The sequence below is a fragment of the Triticum urartu genome, chromosome 2, assembly GCF_003073215.2.
Source record: "Triticum urartu cultivar G1812 chromosome 2, Tu2.1, whole genome shotgun sequence".
Taxonomy (NCBI): domain Eukaryota; kingdom Viridiplantae; phylum Streptophyta; class Magnoliopsida; order Poales; family Poaceae; genus Triticum; species Triticum urartu.
In genome coordinates, this window is record NC_053023.1 from 599,181,579 (window position 1) to 599,186,485 (window position 4,907).

At 44.9% G+C, this 4,907-nt stretch overlaps 1 non-coding gene across 1 annotated transcript; it reads right to left on the minus strand.

Annotated features, from left to right (window-relative positions):
* Positions 1–4,051: 4,051 nt before the first annotated feature.
* On the minus strand, positions 4,052–4,124 carry TRNAA-UGC. The gene has a single exon. It is a non-coding gene; the product is annotated as a tRNA-Ala (tRNA).
* Between the last annotated feature and the right edge of the window lie 783 nt (positions 4,125–4,907).

The following is a 4,907-nucleotide window of genomic DNA, read 5'->3' on the forward strand; positions in this document are numbered from 1 at the left end:
AAAGATGGCTGAAACAATATTTCTTTTTCTTAATAACCTTCTGGACATCATGGTTTCATCATCAGGTATATCTTTAGCTTCACCTCTACTTTTTCCTGGACACTCCAAACTCCTCTAAGGCCACCTTATGAATGGAAGTCGTCATCTTCTTCCACATATTCTTTGCATCACCTCCTTCCTCCCAAGGTCCCTCCTTAATGACGCTCTTCTTGAAGGCCCGATGTAACTATCCTCTTAGCTTCTACCACTTCGTTCTAGAGACTTTGACATGCTTATCCCGCTGGACACAAATTCGAGAAAGCTGACCACCAGAAGCTTATGCTGAGAGACAACACTCTCTCCAGGTATAACCGTACAATTTAGGTAAGCACACCTGTCTTCTCTTCTCTAGAGGATGAAATCAATTTGGCTATAGTGTTGACCACTACACTAAAGTTCACTAGATGTGGTTCTCTCTTTTTTAAGGAAAGTGTTAGCTACGTTCATGTCGTAGGCTAGAGCAAAGCTTAAGACATCTTCTCTTTATTGATTCCTGATGCCATAACCAAAGCCTCATACACCCCCTTCAAAACCTGTGTTAGATGTAGCTACGTGGCCATTGAGGTCTCGTCCTATGAAGAGCTTCTCGCCAATAGGTACACTCCTAACCATGTCCTCTATGCCTTCCCAGAACTCCCTCTTGGTGTTCTCATTGTGTCCTACTTGTGGGGCATACGCGCTGATAACATTGAGAACTAAATTCCCAACTACCCGCTTGACAAAGATAATCTAGACCCCACGCTTCTTGACGTCTACCACTCCATACTCTAGACTCTTGTTGATCAAGATGTCTACTCCATTTCTGTTTGCAGTCGTCCCCATATGTACCCATAGCTTGAAGCCGGTATCCTCCACCTCCTTCATCTTTTGCGCCCCTCCATTTGGTTTCTTTGACACAAAGGATATCAACACCTCTCCTCACTGTTGTATGAACTAGCTCCAGAAGCTTACCTGTCAGGAACCCTGCATTCCAGCTACCTAAGCAGATCCTGATAGGCTCGGCTAGCTTCCTTATCCTTCGCACTCGTTGAGTCAAATGCGAAGACCCTTACTCATTTTTCACTACACATGGGCGTCGATGTGGCATGCCACTAAGGATGCGATGACCCAATCATTTCTCACCTGTCACCGTATCTAGATCAAAATACGACGCACCACCAGGGGGTGACGTCCCGGCCCTTGCCCATTTAACGCCACACTCGGGTTCTGATATGGCGCATTACGCCACAACGATTTTCTTTTGGGTTTTACCTCCATAAGAGTGGTTGAGTTTTGACATTGGCTCGCTAATCCTATCACAACTCTCCTCCTTTACCCGGGCTTGAGACCGGCTATGTTGAGATAACATAGGCGGAGTTAATTGTCGAAATGCATGTAATCTTAACAAATCAATTGCTCCATTTATTTGCAGGTTATCTAAAAGATTGCCGCATCGATCTGTAGGTGGTCATTACTTTAGTGTGGACGCACATGAGCATATGGCTTTTGGGTGCTGTCATTCGGAGATGGCAGCATGGTGCTTATCAATCGGTTTGACAGGCATGTCACAAATAGGTTATGTGACTAAGTCATGCAACCATTTCCTTTGACCGGCTATGGTCTTGTCTTCACATTTTCTTGTCCCGTGGAGAATCTTCCGAACGTTCAACATATTTTAATAAAGTTGGTTGTGTACATTACAATGATGTAGAAGTCGGGGTTATTCCCTTTCAAAAGTTTCTCTATTACCTAAAACTATTGAGTCCATTAACCGTGTCATATTTTTTTTCCTAAGAGGAGGTTAAATTGAGACCCCAACCTCAGCAGCATTGTAATGCACATGCCCACTCTTATTAATTATTAAGCATATACAAAATTAAAAACAACCACGACCAAACAATTACAAAATATGAGAAACACGTTCAAGAAAAGATAAACGTACTCGTGACAAGATCAGCACAACAAGTAGACAACTTCTTCAAAAGTTGACTACGCAAGTTCACTGTTGTTGAGCCCGACCAATAAAATTCAGCACAAGCGTTTTCAATCCGGATATAAAACAATGTTTCAATCAATATCTTGATGATGAGTCATACGATAGTGGCATCCATGAGTACACCACATCGTGCAGAAAAGGAAGTAACCTTGCCTGGTGCCATGTGCCAAGATTTTAGTGGAGTTACTTGTGGTTTTCGGGTACCCGACATGGCTTTGATGTATTTCAAAGTGATCTTATATTTGGAAATGATGGTCTATGGGCAAACCATCCTACTATGAAATCAGAGGTACTTCCTCTGTACACTAATGTGAGATGTTTTTGTTTCTTCTATTTGAATGTATATAGACATATTTTAATGTGTTTGTTCACTCATTTTCAGTTTGTATGTAGTACATATTAAAATTCCAAAAACAACTCATTTGTGAACAGAGAGAGTAGCAATTAAAGAACAAGTGTAGTAGAAACTGCTCAAATCAACGGATTAGTTAGCGAATCCCTGGTGTATTGCTCATTACTCCGCTTCTATGACACCACGTATAAAGTCATGTGCACCCGTGTTCCACTAGCTATGCTCTACGGGGGACATGTCAGCCCGTAAATTCAATCCGTAGCATTTTTAGGGTTCCACACTTCCACTTCCACAATCGCACAACGGGATGGCAGAGGAAGAAAACAAGAGGGAAAAGGGCTGCACGAGACGCGTATATAGCCCACCAGTCGCACTTCCCTTGCTGCAGAACCGCGAGGCCGAGTTCAGACTTCGGAGCTGAGACACAGAGCGCTCGGCCCAAACAGCGCAGCCTCAATCCGCCTCTCCTTTTTCTGCCCCAAGAATGGCTGCCGTGGTAGCTGCAGCGGAGGCCGCCGGTGTCACCGTGGTGGCGGGAGGCAGGAGCAACAAGTGCTTCACGCGGAGCCTCTACTGGCGGTTCCGTGCTGCCATCCGGCGGCTGCACTCGGAGCGTCGCAAGTGGAGCAGGCAGAGGTTCTGCTTCCACTACGACGCCCTCAGCTACTCGCTCAACTTCGACGACGGCCGCGGCGGCTGACTCCGCTGATTTCGTGCAGTGACGGCCGGCCGGTTGCATGATCTGTGGCGCCTCCGTGTTGGCTTTATAGTTGGTAGTTCTGGTGTGTGAGGATCAAGCAATGGGCACGATGATTAGCTTGTTATGAGCCTTGTCTTTTTTAACTCTTCATCTTGCTTCAGAAATGGATGGCTGTAAGATGATGCATTTGCTCGTCTGTCCTTGTAATGTAACTGTGGTGTGCCATATTCATGACCTTTTCGTTGTCTCATGGAGAAGATGCTGGTGTAAATTCAGAGAACATGCTGACCTGCGTACAGTGCTGTTTTGGCCGAAAACTTTATTTATCTGAACGATCACGTAAGTTGCAGAATCCAGAATTATGACATGAAGCAGGGATTGTCTGAAGAGAAAAATGGCGTCAAGCGAGAATGAGAAGGCTACAGGCAGAAGCAGAGGATCTGTCAATGCGTTCAGAAGCGCTATCATTAGCAGAGGATTTGTCTGAAGAAAACGATGGAACTTGGGAGTCTTGGAAGCATAGGAGCCACTACTGGTCTTAGTTCTCGGTATCACGGGAGTACTATAAGTTTGTTCTTTCAGTAGACAAGTGCCCAACGGCCATTTCGCTCTGCAGGGAGATGACATTGCAGCTCAAAAATGTGCAGAGGCGTGCAGCAAGGTCATCCCGTCGATCGTTCACATCGCACTCAAAGGGTGACGACAGGAGAATCATGATCTCCTTGGGGCGCGGGCAAAGATTTTGCGTGGCAGGCAGTTGGATCCAGAGAAAGTGAAAAAAGGCCAAAATCCGCCTGGTAATTCTGACCTAGCTTTCCTTTTTGCGCTGCACTCCGTTTGCACTTAGTTCTCCGTAAGATTTTCTTATTGCAGGCTACAACCACACTAAAATCTTAGCACCAAAAAAAAAGAGAGGTTCTCTGAGTGAATAAAAATGACAGGCAGAAAACAATGGAATTCAGAGCCAGAGGGAAAAAAACAATTTTGGAGATGCGGGGGATCGAACCCCGTGCCTCCCGCATGCAAAGCGGGCGCTCTACCATTTGAGCTACATCCCCAGTGTTGGGATAAAAGTGATTACAGTTCGTAATGACACAAGTTTCTCATTCAGTAGCCGTTGTTTTTTCTTGCGTGTGACTATGCAGTACCTGCAGTTGTCTCTGAACTAGAGAGAATATGCAAGTTAACCAAAACAGAAGCATTGCTTTTGTACAGTAAATAAAGGCAACAACATACTTACTATTAAGGAGAAAAATATTGCCATAGAGATAATGGTATTACCTTTTTTTTTTTGCTTTGGTTTTAAGTGACGACGATGCTGTTTCTTTTTTTGCGGGAAAATGATGATGTTACCAGTCAGACCTTTCTTAGAACAAGTTACCTTTTTATGGAAAATACACGACAGTCCTCACTAGAGCCTATGTGTCGAATAAGAACGTCCTGTGGGCTTTGTGAAGTGTACCTTCGCTCTAAAGGCCTTCGGTCTGGCCTATAGGACATTGCCACAAGAAGCGAGCACGTACAATATGGGCCCATCCTACTAACCTTAAGCTTGATCTCCTTTCGTCGGACCCATCTTTGTGATTTCGAACATTACAAAGAGCGGGACACGCGTCGCTCTGCTTTTATAAATCAAGCACAAACAATGACTGACTCGATGATTCGCACACGAGCTTCCGTCCGTCAAAAAGAGATGATCTGCTAAGCCAATCAAATACTCCGTAACGAACCATCCAAGCTCCAACAGCAAATCATGTGACCTACCACCTGACATCAACAACTGAAGCAGGAACGAACGGATCAGATTCCTGCAAATGGAGCGAAGATCCCGAACCGTGGAA